We start from the raw sequence: 16,982 nt of genomic DNA on the forward strand, positions 1-16,982 counted from the left end.
CTTATCTCTTATTCATTTTGTTTATCTCTTGTTTATCCCGTTTAAATAGGAGATAGAGCTAACCAACACGGAGAGGATCTACTCGAGATCAGTTCTGGTGTGATCCCTCGGTGGGGGTTGGTTAGCATCTTTGTAACTCTGACCTCTCGGATATATAAGGGAGGTCAGGAACCCCCTCAAAAGAGAAGATCATTAGGTCAATCTACACCAAAGAGAATACAAACCACCATACAGGACGTAGGGTGTTACGCTCCGTGCGGCCCGAACCTGTCTAAAGTCTTGTGTTCCTTGCACCTTCGGGTTCCTGATCTCGGCATCCCCTCACCCAAAACTTACCACCTTGGGTATATCCCTCGGTGGGCAGCCGGTTAAACACCGACAATCGGGCCCGAGCCGTTAGATCTAGATCCAGCGGCCCAAATTAGAAGATACCACTTCAGGCGTGCAGTTTTGTTTAAGAGCCCCTGAGTTTCTTCGGAATCAACCCGCAGTCCACCCCCGTTCAAAAGTAATTCCAGATAAGCCCTGTTTTTAGCATTTAGACCCCTGAGCTTTCTAGTTTTTGGGTCCGCCGTCCAGCCCTGTAGTTTTTGCACATTAGACCCTGCGTCTATAGGTTAATTGTGTATAAGTCCCTAGTTTTCTCGCAGTTAAGCCCCTAGACCTTGTTTTAGCCCTAGTTTTCGCGTCTTAGCTCCATTTTAGGTGGTTTTTGCGCTCACACAATCGTTGTAACACGTAGAATAACTTTAGCTCAGTTTTGTGTGCTGTTTTATTGTATTGTTGTACTGTTTCTTATCTTTTGCTATTGTTTGCATCTATGTACATGTGTGGACCATGTTTTGGCGTTGCGATCGTGAGTAGACGTTGAGCCACCGGAGGAGTACCAGGAGCCACCTTCTTCAGATGCGTTTGAGTAGCAGCCATGAGAGTTTGAGGAAGGCAAGTATAACATGAACATCCTATCACTTTTAAATACGATTTCATACTGCATTTTAATACTGTATGCCTATAAGGATTCCCTAGCCACTTTTACCCTTTATATAAATACCTTGGGTTGCATTTTGGTTAGTTGTGCTAGGTGCTGCGCTCTCACACTTTATGGTCCTTTTTAATTAAATTTGATTAATGGTATATGCAACTTGATTCTGATAGTGGCCCTCTGTGCTGTGTGCTTGAGCGGCTCACATCTCGTTAAAATATGTTTTTATTAGAAATATGGTTTAGGGGCCTAGCACGGTGCTTAGTGCTTGGTTGGCCACTCTCCCTAAGGACTGGTTCATAGAGCGACAGCCTGGGACAACCGCGTAACCACAAGACTGGAATGGGACGGTCTTGACTTACTAATTAGGTTATTTTGGTTTGGGAGTAACTTACCTGCGGGGCAAGAGGGGTGGTAAGTTTCAATGGTCCCTGCTCCTCCGGCTTGGTCTGTGCTGTGTGCTTGTACCCCCATGAGGTAGGCCCCATCGTCGCTAATCCGGAAACCTTAGCGGTTACACCTTGCTAACGTGGTCCTTCGTAACGGTCTCGTAGTGCGCTTGCTAGTCATCTCACCTAAGGAAGTGTGATGAACAACTAGCGTAGCTCACGACTTGTGGGTAATGTTGTGCAACCTCTCGAGAGTGTAAAACTGGTATACTAGCCGTGCTCCCGGTCATGAGCGGCCTAGATCCTTCGTCTGATTAGTGGGGTTTATCTTTGGTGGTTTGGCTTGGATTTCAGTAGACTCATGAGTAATTTTAATTAATTATTCAGTAACTTGGGTTATGGTAATTCATCCACTTGTAGTAAATAGCTTTAATAAAATTTGCCCAGATTAAAAGCTAACGCAGTTGAGTCAGCTAACCGTAGAGCCTCATAGTTGGTGTTATACTTGTTGAGTACAAGCTGTGTACTCACACTTGTCTTCTCTGCTCTTCTGTTCTCTTTGGAATATCTTCAACTGATGCTCAGTACCAGGCAACGTGGAGGACTACATCAGTGGACTCGATAATTTCTAGGCGTTTGTCTCCCAGCCGACGTCCCTGTGGCGCCCTGTTCTTCATGTATTTATTTTACGCTTCCGTATTCCTTGAACCGATTCTTGATTCGGTTGTAATAAAGAATTCATTTATAATTTATACGCTTTTATCTCATGATATGTGTTGTGATATCTTGATAATTCTGTTGTATATATGCGTGACTTGATCCTGGCGCATATATGATTGCTCGGTTTATGTCCTTGTAAATCGGGTGTGACAGCCACGAGTCGGTCTTCATCTTCGAGTAGATCGGAGAGTTTCATGCCCTTCTAATACACGAAATGACCTTCTGGGGTGGAGGTGATCATCAGACCATCGTCACCAAGGCGACCTGTAGCCCCCCGACGTGCCGTGGCTTCGGGTTTCGTGATTTGGAGTAAAAAGTCCAAATCCTTTCCCAATACGGAGAGGGACTCGGAATTGTTGGCCTCCTGAGGTTCAGTGGCCGAATTGCATGGACCGAGTCGTGATCGGCTACGCAAGCCCTCAGATTGGAGTGAGTCCGATCCGAGCGTGGTTGTTGCAGCACGGGTTGGAGTCGCGTTAAAAACGGACTCCTCCTCGATCTTCCTGGCGGAGCCATGGGTCAACAAGTCGTCGAGATTGTCGACAAACTCGTCGAGCTCGATGTGAAAACTTGCTACGAGAGTTTTCGGCTTCATGACATCGATGGTGAGTCAATGGAAATCACCCGCGCCGTCTGTGATGCAGACCCATGAGCCGAAAACGAGAGTCATGCCCTCGGGGAGCACGGCACTGGTGAACTTGAATGATGCCATCGAGTTCACCGGTGGATGTTCGATGCGCAACCCTACCTAGCGCGCCCGCTGTCGGTGTTTTACCACCTGCCCACCGAGGGGTATACCCGAGGTGGTGATTTTTAGGTAGGGTGTTGCCGAGATCAGGAACTTGAAGGTGCAAGCAACATGAGGTTTAGATAGAATCGGACCGCGATGTGCGTAATACCTTACGTCCTGTTTGGTGATTTGTATTGCCTTAGGTGTTGATGTGTTTTGAGGGGGTCCCTGCCCGCTCTTATATATCCGGGAGGTCAGGGTTACATGAATCCTAGTCCGACACTAGCTTAGGAATCTTACTCGAGTACAACTCAAGTAGCTTCCTTCTGCATTGACTAGTTCTACTTCGCATGCGAGTATCTAGGAGATGAGCTCTATATGAAAATTTCAGGGCTAGATCACAACTCTAGCTATAGATTTTGTTAAATCTTTTTCTATGCCATGTGTAAAGAAATGTATTTGTTCTAGGTGTTATACTGTGATTCATGAAGTTCAACTTTTACAATAGTGTTATAGTGATGGCTAGATACTGTAGAAAAAGTTTAGAGCTTTATGCTCCACTGGATCTTGCTCAAGTAATTTTTGCAATGAGTAAACACATTAAATTAGTAAAAATAGTTTCTGTACTTAGAAAATTATGATTTTTTTACCAGAAGATATTTTTTATTAGAGTATCATGTTGGAAATGTTTGAGACACAAAAACTTTGTGGAATTGCTTGTAGAAATAAATTTTGATTAATATAGATGTATCTTGACTTATTTTCTATGCTCTGTATTTTCCACACTAAAATCTAAAAAATTTACAGTAGACTCACCATAAGTTTAGGAGTACTCAGTAAAATGTTGAGCACCGGTTTTTGCATGGTTTGTTCTGTATAAATGGATTTTGATCCTAGCTGTAGCTGTTTAATGTATTTCCATGATTATTTAGCTAAATAAAAATGGTTGCAAATTTTACAGTGAGTTTGTACTTAAGTAATGTGCTCTGTATAAAAATCTCAATAGCAGAAACTATCTCTAATCGTTATTTTTTTAATCCATGCTTACTTTTGAAAAATGGCTGTTTATGAAATGACAAAACCGCTCACTTGCTTAATGAAGTTAGTTAATCTAGAGAATACTCGATAAATGACTGCCCAAGGAAAAGAAAATAAAGTGCTTTACAACTTAACTATTGAATTACAACTTTATAGTGAAATAGTTATTTATCTTGTACCGTTAAAATATCTCATACATGTGCATTCATATAGAATCGACTTCTCTCGCTGACGGAATGTATGAGTTGGTGCCCATTCCGTGAGTGAGCAGCAGGAAGCTCAGTTAATCTAATTGAAATCATCGAAGACCCGAATCAAAGTTCGGAAGAGCCCATGGCTAGTTTTTGCTCAGGAAGGCAAGCCCCGGAGCATGAATCATGTTATTTTCAAATTATGCAACTTATTACTCCTTTTACTTGTGCATTAAGTTATAGGAGTTGGATTAAAACCATAGTTGCATGATCCAAGGTACCCATGACTGAAACACTAGTTATAAGTCGTTAGAGTGCTATGCTAATAAGACTTCGGTAGAAGTCAAGTGATTTCTTGTCACTCGTGAGAAAATAGAAGTTGACTGTTTAACTTATGTTGGAAATCATAAGGTCGACGGACAGGGCTATGGTATGATGTTCATGTTGATGCTTGAGGCCCCCTCTGTGTAGCAAAACTGGCAAAGGTCGCAGTGTGTGGTAGTGGTGGTTAAGTTTTTGAACATACTAACCACATGCCGAGAATATGGTAATTGGTAAGCTTAAGTACCTGATTGAACCGGCGAGTGGATTTTACCCTCACCCTCTTGACTTTATTCCCATGGGCACACTATATGTGTAAGAGCAGCCACGGCCCAGCTTCATTCCGTGGTTCGTGGACCTCTGTACTCGAGGGGGGTGGCCCTGATCCACAACTCGGAAAGAAAGGGGAAAAGTTGTATGGGTGACTTTTCTGGGCTTCATGTTTCCCCATGCAAGGTTAAGAAATTTGAATCGTCCATTTCTCACGGCCATTAAGACTGCTTAATCCTTTTACCACATAGAGTAAGAACTGGAACAATGATGATGGTGATTTATATTGTTGGCTGCTTAAATTAATTCTATCCACCATGTGTGATGTTGGATAGTTGCTCATCTAGAATGGTTAATCAAACTAGAATTTTGAAGCTAAAACCTAAAATTAAGGACCTACTCTTTGTTGCTTCTCAGCAAAAACAAACCCCACAAGCCAAAAGCCTTGCATGTCTAGGAGTTGGCTAAGTATATACAAATAGTTGGGTAAGCCTTGCTGAGTATTAGTATACTCAGCCTTGCTTGTGGCTTTGTTTTCAGGTGAGACCTTTGAGGAAATAGTTGCTAGTTTGCCTTGGCCATGTACTCTTCCTCCTGGTTGGTCAGTGGAATGGGATGCATTCCCAGCCAACAATGATAACGCTGAATGAGGTCATGTATGGGCTTCATCATAATATGTTTTATCGTTGTTAGAACTTTTGATTATTTTCCGCTGCACTATTAAACTCTGAAAGTACTTGTTTATGAATATTTTTGAACATGATTTGTAATAATAATTCCTGTTGAACATTGTGATGTAAATTTTGTGGATTGTTGTAATCTCTAGGGTCACCTTCGTGTGGGTTGTATGTATGCATTGTTTCAATCGAAATTCCATTGGTTACATCGGGATGTTACCCGACAGACTATCGTTTTTCTCCGTTTAACTGCGTATTAGCCCGGATTGCCTCTATTGTGATGGTTAGCACACTTAAGCCGGATTAAGTTAGGCAATTCTACCATAGGCACTCTGGCCATAGTCTTGCCTCGTGCTGTGCGTCGAGCCCATAGTCATTGACGGGAACCGGGGCAGGTGGGCCTTTTAATGCTGACTACTCGGTTTTGGCCCGTCCAGCCCCGCGGCGTCGCCCTGCCCGGTGCGGCTATAAATTGCGGCACTAGGCTACTAGTCATTTCACCAAGACCAAATGGTAAAGCCTCCAGCAATTCTTGGTAGAAGTAGGCCTCCTAGAGCCTGGGTTCGGCTCATTCGAGCCGGACCCGATCCCTCATTGTTTGTTGTTTGTTTGTTGTTAGGGGTATGAGGAAGGAGAATTCAAGCGTCCAGATCCTCGGCTTCGCCTTAGTGGGGCAGTTGCCTTTGCTCAGGTGATGGTTCCTTGCGAGGGCGGAGGCGGATTCGCCGCTCTTCATGAAATCGATCGGTAGGTGGCGACTCTCCCGCAACTCCCTACTTCCTTCCCATAGGGAGGTGGGGGCGAGCCTTGCGGCACCTGCCCTGTTTTTGCTTGGGACTGCCATCTTTGCTTGGTGCCGCATGGCCTCGCCGAGCTTCCCTCTTTCTCATCCTCCCCGGTACCATTGCTAGAGCTGCTTCATGGTGGCTGAGGCGTATGTCAAGGCAGCACGAGATGTAAGCGTCGACGGCCGCATACCGCTCCTGCTTCCAAGACAGCTTCGCTGTTAGGGGATGGACAATGACGCAATCCTCCATCCCATCTCAGCCCCTGCTAAAGCGTACATTGGGCAACTTTTAGCGCTGCCTTGCGTGGTGGCGGTTAATTCATTTGTACTTGTACATGGCCAATGGCTAGCTGCCTCCTCTATCCAAAGTGTAGGTTGTTTTGGCAAATCTGATTCATGGCTTTTGTTATGCACTCGGAGCGCACCATGTAACTGTCTCCCTTGGTAATTTTGGAATAAAAGGAGGGCTTTTTAGCGCTTAATTCCGGTGCCCCGCTGTTGCCCCCGAGCCTGTCGAGGGGTCAGGCGCTGTCCGAGGGTTTTTTTTGTTCAGGAGGGACATGAAATGCGGGGAGATCTCACTCCCTCTCTTTCGGCTCCCCCTCCCGCTCCGTGTGCGACCACATGTTTGGTCTCCTTGCGAGTCCGACCCCCGAGCTCCCACACATTAGCGGGAGTCTGGTCAGGAGGCTGTTTTGGCTTTCAATCGCTTCCCTTCAAGCGTCTTCTTCGGCAAGGTAGAAAGGCTGAGCCGTGCCACATTTTTCATTGTTGGTCGAAACGTGGTGCTCGGTGAGTTGTTAACGGGTTGGTCTGAGTGGGGCTCCAATTCCCGTCCACGGGGATCCGATGTAGGTTAGCTGGTGACTAACTCCAGATTCTCGACGGCTGATCTGTTTAGTTATCAGGTTCGTTTGACTGGTCCTGGCGGCTCGTTGCCTTTCTTCGGAGAAAAACCATGGATCATGCTCCAGTCAAGACTCGAACGTGGGTCGGGATGCCTGTGGTGCTTGCGCGCCCGGGTGCTGGCCACTAGCTGGCCCATCCTTCTCCACCCCTCACTCTGGTGGTGCCCTGGGGTGGTTGTGAACCCACCGGCAGGCCAACCTTTGAACCCTTGGGCTTTAATGGGCCATCGGGTTTTTTTCAGCCCATATCCCTTTCTACCTATGGGGGCCTTTGGCCCCTTCATTGCTAGGCGCATTCCCTGAGGGGTCGAGCTCGAGCGCACCTCCTGATGGAACGGGGCGATGTGACGCGGCCATCATGGCGGTCGTGGGGGTTGAGGCATCGCTTCATCTTCCATTCCCCTAGCCTATAATATGGGTTCTTGGCCCCTCTGCCACTACCTCGCCTTTCCATCTTCCTGCCCCCCTTGTCTCCTTGCTGCCAAAGCCCAAGTCATTCCCAAACTGTGCCCCTGCCCTCACAAGAGCTCCTGATCCCCTTTCCTCGCCCAGCAATGGCATCATGGTACCACTCGGACGTGCCCCAGTCGCGCCTGGGGGGTCTCGTCAAGTGTGGGCTTCTCTGCCCATGGTCCGCCGTGGAGGAGTGGCTCTTACTGGCTGCGAGGAGTTGCCAGCGCCACATGATGGCTACATCATCTCCTTCGCGCACTTCCACGAGTGCGGGTTTGGGATGCCCCCTCATCCCTTCTTCCGGGGGCTCCTCCATCACTATCAGATAGAGATGTAGCACCTCAACCCAAACAGGATCTAGTAGATCATGGCCTTCAACATGCTGTGTGAGGGATTCCTAGGGATCGAACCTCACTTCCAGCTGTGGAGGTACTTCTTCGCCGTCTCCTTGGTCAAGAAGATGGACGGGTTGATGGCCCTAATAGGATGCGTCAGGATCCATCTCCGTGGGCCTTGGGCCCATGAATACATGGCAATCACAACCACGAAGTCCAAGAAAGGGAGGCACTCGCGGTGGTTCTACATCAAGAATTACGATGCCGCCCCTCTCCCGCTCTTCACTGGCCGTACAATTATGGTGGATCCGCCGCCGTGGTAGTGGGGACCTGTGGACAAGGAGAAGAAGAGGCTCACCCCGCTCCTGGGTGCCATAGCGTTCCTGAAGGGCCATGGCCTCTACAGCGCCAGCATCATTGGGGCCTACCATTCGAGGCGGGTGGCGCTGCTTATGGCGCATGCGCTTCCGCTATTCGGGATGGTGCCAGGAGTGCAGCTGGAGGGCATGACGCTTGCCCAGGGCTTGCTCCAAAATTCAGAGATCCTGCAGCGCATCCAGGAGGTGCTGGAAGAGCCCAACGTGACATTCCCGGTTGAGGATCACCCAGCGATGCGGTCTTACACCGGCTTCATCGATCTGGTGAGTATTTCCTGACCTCCTCGTTGTGCTTTGCTCCGTTTCTTGATTCTTACTTTTGACTTTGTGGGTTGGTGTTTGTAGGGACAGTTTACCCCCTTTCCTCGATTCTTGCATGCCGCTGTCAGAGGATGAAACCGCACGAGCGGTGAACCGTGCAGCCGACGAGGTGTGTAAGAAGAAAAAGGACGCAGAGAAGGTGAAGAAGGAAGCATGCGAGTGTGCAAAGCTGCAGTGCGGGAAGCTCAATAGGGTCAGACGAGGAGGCAGTGGAGGATGATGATGATGATGATGATGACACGAGGAGGAGGAGGAGTACGATGACATTCCCTAGGTTGTGCTGGCGCGCGACGATGACGTGGTGCCATCGCTCCAGCCGTCAGCATCAGCGTCGGGGCCCTCGATCCCTACGCCTGCCCCGATGTGGTAGGGAGGGCTTTGCACATGGGGGCGATGGAGACGGAGCACGACACCATGTCAGCACAGGTGCCCTCCAGCCCTACGCCTGCCCGACGCAGCAGGGGGAGGTTATGCACACAGCGACGGAGATGGATCACGACACCCCATCGGAGGCTTTCGCGCAGGTGGGGGATCCCGAATGGCAGCGTGCTGACGAGGCGGACTTGGGGTCGGGAGGCCTGACCTCGAAATGCCCTCGTATGAAAGCGTCTTGGTGAGTCGATGATCCCTTTGCTCCTTCTTGGTTGGTGATTCTCCGTCAATCGCATACTAACTGCCCTTCGGCCTTTGCTTCAGTGCCGGAGGCCAGACGGGTACCCTGGTGGTGGCACCGCGGAAGGTCCTCGCGCTCCGGCGGATGCCTTCGGGTGCGGCTGGTGTTCCGTCAGGGGCGAGCGTGGAGGGTGCAGTGGAAGACACGGCACTTGCAAACCCAGGGCCGTAGGCGCTGGCTGAGGGTTCGTCACGGGAGGATGCACCCATTGGAGAAGCGCTGCCATCGGTGACACTCGTCGAGGAGGGTTCAGGGATGGGCGTGCTCAATTCACTCCGCGAGGATGAGGCGCAGGTGGCGCTGCCACCGCATCAGGCTGATGCATCCTCCGTAGGGAGGAGAAATGAGGAGATGGTGCGCGACGAGGCACCACCCCATGTCACACCCTAAAATATTTAATTTTAGGATGTGAATATCTTTTACAATATGTTCATCTATTAATAGGATTTTCCGAGAATTTTAAAGATTTTTCTAGCAATTATTCTATTTATCCTGGAGCTAGATCCATTATTATTATTATTATTTATTTGGAAAGCTCTAAAATTCTTTTTCATGAAGTCCAAATATTCTGTTTGGATTCCTCATATCCTAAAATTACCTCCCGAGTTTTCCTCGAAAAATTTTGGGATTCTTCCGAATATATTTTTCGTGGTTTGAAATATTTATCTGGACTTTTCTAGATTTATTTTAAACTTAAAAATATGTTCTGGAAAATATTTCTATTTTGATTCTCACGGACTAAGCCGTATCTTGTTGTACATCCTTTTAATCTTGCCTCTCCGAATCTTTAAAAGGTTCCATCGAGCTCCCGATCCTCTAACCATTCTCCTCGATCAGGTCATGCTTGAAAATGACGCCGCGTGGCTCGTCTTCAGTGTTTTCCCGATGATGTTTGATCACCATCAGCTCGTTTTCACGTTCGGCCCTTACCTGAACCTGTTTCGGCCCATAACCAAACTCGTTCGGCCATTCTCGTTTCCTCTCTCCATTACCTCTTCTATCCTCTCTTTGCTCATTAAATTGTGGGACCCGCTGGTCGGTCCAATCTCGTCTCCTGTGGGCAATCCAGACTTAAGAATGAGTCCTAGTCCGATGCGCCATCGTGTCCTTATCCTCGTTCGAGTTGGAGCCCAGCACGATATCTCCAGGCCTATTTAAACGCATCTTGCACCACCTGTTCCCCAGTAGCCGGCCCTAATTTTCTCCCCTGCATCGGCTCCTGCGTGCCCTATAAATTCTTGTGTAACCCTAGCCTCTGCATCACATCCCTGCTGCCCATGTAGCCGGCCCTAGATTTCCCTTCCGCGCCTGCTCTCCCTCTTCCTTCACATCCACGAATTGATGCTGCCGCCGTCGCTCTGCCCTGCCTGTGCCCTTCCTGTGTGCTGCCCTCCTGCCCCGGGACCTCCTGCCGCCGCTGCACGACCTCCTGCTTGTGCGCCACCAAGAAGTGCAGCACCGGGCGCGCCCCTGCCCAGCCCCTGATGTCCAGCGCCGCCCTTCTCCTATGCGCACCACCAGAACGTCGCCATGCCCCTGCATCGCCACCCCCCCAGCACCGCCAGCCTGAGCCCCTGTTGGCCACCCTGTGCTGCACCTTCCCCCGTGCGCCGTGCCCCCCCAGCAGGCCGCCCCTACCTCTGCAGTGCTGCCACCACAAGCAGGACTGAAACTGCCATGAACAGAGACGCCGTCACAACTTCCTCCGCAAAATTCGATCACCTCGATGCGTCCCCGTGGTAAGTTAGGTATGGAATGGAATCCCCTCATCGTCCTCTTTCATTTGCCCCACTTCCCACGATCTCCCGTGCCCAAAATCGACGGGAATTTGAGCTACAGTACCTGCCGCCGCCATTGGAGCTGTGCTGTGAAGCTGTTACAAATTAGTCACTAGAAGATTCTGTAATTATCGCGTAAATTTCTATATCTTGCAAAATTTGCAGAAAACCCCCTAGATCTATTACATCTTCTCAGTCCAGCCCCACCATAGAATTTTTCAGATCTGACCCTAAACTTTTCTATATTTGCAAGCCCTAAAAGCTATAGTTAATTACGTATAGGTCCCTGCAACGCTGTTTTATGCATAGTTTCCGCGTTTTAGATCCGTTTCGATCCATTCTTTTTGTGTTAGTCTTCTCAAAACCCTAAGCTATTGTTTAGTAGTGTTGTTGTACCGTAATTCCTGTTTTTAAAATTAGATATCAATTTAATTTGAATAATATCCTCTCATCTAGTTTTCCGAAATAAAATCCAATTAAGTCTTTACTCTGGTTTTCATAATTAATGTTAATTTACTTAATATCAACTGAAATGTGTTTGTAATTTAATTTGTTTAGTTCAACTCGAATCATAAAGTTATGCATTTAGATGTTATCACAAGTTTTCTTTTCTAATTAATTATTTAATTAGTGTAATTTATACATAGAGAATTGTATATAAAATTTGACTAAGTTATATTTCGTCTTTATAAATGCAAATATAATATGAGTTATTTATAATTAGAGATATTTATCTTTTAAAATAAATGAAAGCCTATAGTTCTTTTATTCCTTTTATAATATAAATCTTTAGATAGCTGTATCTTTTCAACCCTACCTCTGTTTTCCGCGTTTCTTGCGCTCTTTTGACCGTAGCAATGAGCCCTATCCTTTAGCATGCTCTTTTAAAGCTTTTCTTTTGTTTGGTGTATCTGTGCTTAGTCATTCTTGTTTGTTTGCTTGCTTGTATGATTTCGGCCCGATGCTTGTATGACGTTAGAAAGAGCGTGATCCAAGAGCTTTGAAGATTTAGAGATTCAAGAATAAGGGTTGAAGACTCTGAGCAGCTATTCTCTAAAAGAAAAGCAAGTGTTTCCTTGATCATTCTTTTATCCTAATAATCACAATAAATATAACTTTTTCTTTATATGCATGCAGGTGTCCTAATATTGATGGATCCTACTTAAGGATATGCCTAGTCTTTATGATCATTCCTTGTCAACCTGGGTTTTATCTTTATGTTGGGTAGCTATTGCTTAGTTGCTATAACTGGTTCCGGTTCGGGAATAATATATAACCATGATGATGATAATGATGATGCTACACCTGTTTTATCCATGTTCATGCTCTTTGTGTTGTTAATCACAAGATTTTATGTTTAATCGGAACATGGAAAACCACCCAGGAAAATAGTGCAACCACAATACTATATGGCTCTGGTCTTGGCTAATTAATTAGAGACTCTAGTTTATGATAATCTTACCAAAAGGGCAAGAGGGGTTGCATCGACGGGGTATAGCTCGGTCCTTTTGAGGCACATGGCTATGTGGTCCTTGGCTAAGGTATTTTCTCATTAGGGAGGGTTATGACCACTTTGACTTGAAACCTTAGCGGATTATCATAAGTTAGGGAATCTTTGTGAAGGCCTCGTAGTGAATCTCTTGCCACTCACCTCGGAAGTGTTTAAGAGGCTAGCTACCTCAAGCAAATCGGGAGACACGAATTGTGGGTAAAGTGTACAGCCTCTGCAGAGTGAAAACTGATATATTAGCCGTGCTCATGGTTAAGAGTAGTTTGGACCCTCACATGATTAATGAACTTGAAGATGAATTAAATCATGGACCATGTTTATGGTTATGCTTATTCTGTATCTATTCTCTCTCTCTTTTAATGTGGGTTTTTGGTATGAACTTATACCTTAGTAATCAGGTGCTAATAAAGCTTGACCAACTAAACTTGCTTATCGCAGTAAGCCAGTCAGCCTTTCCTTGATTTTGGCCTTCATGTCATATATTTCCCAACACTTGCTGAGTACCAACCATAAGTGTACTCACGCTTGTTATAATTGCTGCTCAGAGGAGAAAGTGATGTGAAGTCTTTTGAAGATGATGCTGAGTTCTAGGCTTGCGCAACCCTCGGTCGATTGCCTGTGAAGTTTGGAGTCTTCGTTTCTAGGATAAGCTGTATAACTCTGATAATCTTTATAGTCTTTTAATTCTCTTTTCGTGATACTGTTGCTGATTATTCACTGATGAAGTCACTATATGTATGGAACTTGATCCTGGCATACATATAGTTATGCATTCGGTTTTGTCTTTAAAAACTGGGTGTGACACCCCGTGAGGTCATGGTGATCGCCCAGGAGGAGATGGTGCGGGAGGAGCTGCCCCCTCGTGAAGTTATGGTGACTGCCCAGTAGGATGCCCGCCACCTTGGCGTTGATGGGAGTGGCCGACCCCAGCCATGGTCGGAGGGCCTCACCGTCCTTGGCTCAAACCGGCGATGATCTGCCTGCACGGGGAGGCGCCCATGACTCGCGGGACCTCGCTGTGGCAATCCTTGCTCTTGGTGATGAGATGGCAGAAACGGAGTGGCAGGGCATCTTAGAAGCCTTATTCATCGCGCTGTGCGCGTTGCGTGATGTTGCCGTCCTGACCTGCCAGGTATAGCACCTCAGCATCCTTGTTCCTCGCGCCCTTCTCGGGCATTTGTGACACATTTCTTCTTCGTAGTTCCTCATGAATCACAGTCAGGATCGCTGCTTCGAAGAGGCACGATGGTGCGTGGAGCTGGTAGAGCAGCTCGCAACGGCCAGCGAAGAGGTTGCCGATGCCCGAGCCAAGGCGCTTGTAGATGTCGAGGCATTCGAGCGGCTGCGAGGGGAGCGGGACTAGTTAGTTAGCGCCGTGGATGAGCTTCATGGCAAACTCTAGGCGATCGACTAAGAGCTCGACACCGCCGTGCGCCTGTCCAAGGATCAGGAGGAGCAAGCATGGGTCGCTCAGGGGAAACTCGCAGGTAAAATCCATCTCCTTCTCCCATGGGATTGTCAGTTTCACAGGTGCGGCGTGTTTGATTTTCCTTTCTAGTAGACGCTCAGCAGCAGGTGGCACTCTTTCAGCAAGAGTGCACCATTGAAGCGGCGTGAAAGCTCCAAGCTGAGGCGATGGCCACCAAGCTAGACGAGCGGAAATTGCTCGCCTGACTATCGATACGGGCAAGCTCCACGACCAAGTGAATGGTAAGATCTTGCTTGCCTTGGCTGTCCTTTTGAAGTTTCCCGGCAGGCTTTTTGACGTCATTGATGTGTGTCTGGACAGTGCTCGATGAGAAGCTTGGAGAGGAAGTGGTGGCGCACTGCTGCCTAGAGAAGGAGCTCGGCAAGACGAAAACCACACTCCTCAAGGAGTCCGACGAGCATGATACCCTATGGATTGCCGTTGGGTTGGTTTTGAATGACTTCGAGATGACTTCAGAGGCGGGGATCAGCTCGCTTGCAGTGCAGGTTTTCGATGTGGCGGACCGGGCACGTGGGATGGCGAAGCGGGTGCTACACCTGGGCGTGCAATGGTCATTCACGATCGCACGTTCCCATTACAAGAACATCGACCTGCAGGCGATGAGCCAAGGCTTCATGCATGACTACGACGATGCCGAGTTGGACCAGATCGAGGAGGAGGTGGCCCCCCTTGTGTAGGTCTTGGCTGCAAACATGGATGAAGAAATCGTTCCTAAGTAGTTACTTTAATTTTGGAAGTGAACTGGGCCTTGATGCCTGAGGTTGTGTAAACAAACTTTTAAACTTTTTGGATTTTAGCCGGGAGGGCCTTTGGCGAGGAAATTTAAAGACGCCCAGCTGTTCCTGATATTGAGGCAGTCGAGAAAAGAGATGTGAGCGAGAGGAATCTGATCACGCCGGTGAGCTGAGGAACCGTAGCCACTAGGGCATGGGTTTCCCGCAGTCCAACAAACTTTACTCAAAGTGCGCTCTTTCGTAACTTGTATCTTTCTGCCCCAATCATAGGAACCGGTTGGGTGTAAGGAGTTTTGAGTGGGCATGGCTGTGGTATCCCCCGAGTGAGGCCTGACCCCCTACCGTGGCTGGGGTCATGCGGCACTAAAGAGCGGAAAAGTGAAAAGAGAACTTTTCGCAGTAGAACTTGACAATGTAACATGAAAATTCGCATAGCTTGGAAGTACTAAGGGTAAAAATGACATAGCTGTTCGATGTTCCAAGCGCTGGTGAATACTTCGCCATCAGGAGTCTGCAGCTTGTAGAAGCCTGGCCGGAGCACTTCAGCGATGATGAAGGGCCCCTCACAGGGCGGGGATAACTTGTGACGGACGTTGTTGCTCTGGACAAGCCATAGCACCAAGTCGCCGATGTTAAATGCATGACCCGAATTCTGCGGCCGTGGTACCATCGTAGTGCTTGCTGGTATTGGGCTGATCGGAGGAGGGCGACATTACACGCTTCATCAAGCTAGTCCATTGCATCTTCGAGGGATGCCTCTACCCCTTGCTCGTCGTACGCCCTAACTTTTGGCGCTCCATAGTCTAAGTTGGTTGGAAGGACTGCCTTAGAACAGTAGACCATGAAGAAAGGGGTGAAGCGAGTCGCTCAGCTAGGAGTCATCCTGAGGCTCCAAAGAACTGTAGGGAGCTCAGCAACCCACCGCCCGGTGAACTTCTTCAATCGATTGAAAATCCTAGGCTTGAGTCCCTACAAGATCATTCTGTTCGCGTGTTCGACCTGCCTGTTCATGCGGGGGTGCGCCACGGAGGCCTAGTCCATGCAGATGTGGTAATCATCATAGAATTTGAGGAATTTATTTCCTGTGAGCTGCGTGTCAGACACGGGCCCATGGGACTACGCACATGGCCTACATCTTACAGGATAACGGGTGGGGCATGGCCGATGCCCTACACCAGTTGTAACTACTCATAGTGTAGTAGAACTACTCGTACATCAGTAAAACTAGTTGGAGATAGTAGGAAACTACCCGAAAAATATTCGGGTAGGAAACCTGGGCTCGTATCCTGTCGGTGTTTTACCGCCACGCCCACCGAGGGATACCCCCGAGGAGGTGAGTTTGTAGGTCCAGTATCACCGAGATCAGGAACTCGAAGCTGCAAAGGAACACAAGGTTTAGACAGGTTCAGGCCGCCGATAGCGTAATACCATAGGTCCTATGTGGTTTGTATTGCCTTTGATGGTGATCGTCCCCATAGGGGTCCCTGTCCGCCCTTATATAGTCTGGGGGGACAGTTTTACATGGAAGTCCTAGTTGGGTACAAGCCCAGGAGTCCTACCCGAGTACTTCTTGGGTAGTTTCCTACCGTGTCCGACTAGTTTCAGTACTGTATGAGTAATCCTACTATATTACGAGTAGTTACAACAGATGTAGGGCGTGGGTCATGTCCTATCCTGTATCCTAGAAGAAGTGTGCCACATGGATAGTCCTGTGTGCCCGGGTCTGACAAACCCCCGAGTTCTTCGTAGCCAAGTACTGCAGGCGTCCGAGTACTTTTGAAGGCATCTTTGAGTTCTCCCAAACTTCATCTTGAAGGTGTCCTCCGAGTACTTCCTTGGGTGTGTTGAGGCTATGAGGTGCTTATGCCCATAGTAGTTGTCCAGTCTTCTTTATATGGGGTGCGATTAAACTCGCAATCGCACCCTAATGGAGTAGCTCTCGAGCCTAGGTTGACTCGTAGAATCGGGCTAAGGGTCAATTTAATTTTGAGTCTTCTATCCTTATCTTCCAGCAGATTTGAAAAATAAGTTGCTGATGACACATGTTTCGCAGCCCCTGAGCCTTGAATCCAAATCTCCAAGTTTTGGAATCTAGGATCTAAACAATCGAGGAATGCAATGATGGTAAAGATTTGATGGTGAACATGGGAAAATTGGTGTAATAAATTTGAAAACCTATTTTTTCAGGATGAATTCCCTGAAAAAATTGTGAAACAAATAACATCCCCAACAAATACCAAAAATTACCTCTCAAATCAATCTTTGTGTCCTGAGCCAATGACTAAATAAATCCTTTGGG

Source organism: Panicum hallii, chromosome 7 (genome assembly GCF_002211085.1).
Source record: "Panicum hallii strain FIL2 chromosome 7, PHallii_v3.1, whole genome shotgun sequence".
Taxonomy (NCBI): domain Eukaryota; kingdom Viridiplantae; phylum Streptophyta; class Magnoliopsida; order Poales; family Poaceae; genus Panicum; species Panicum hallii.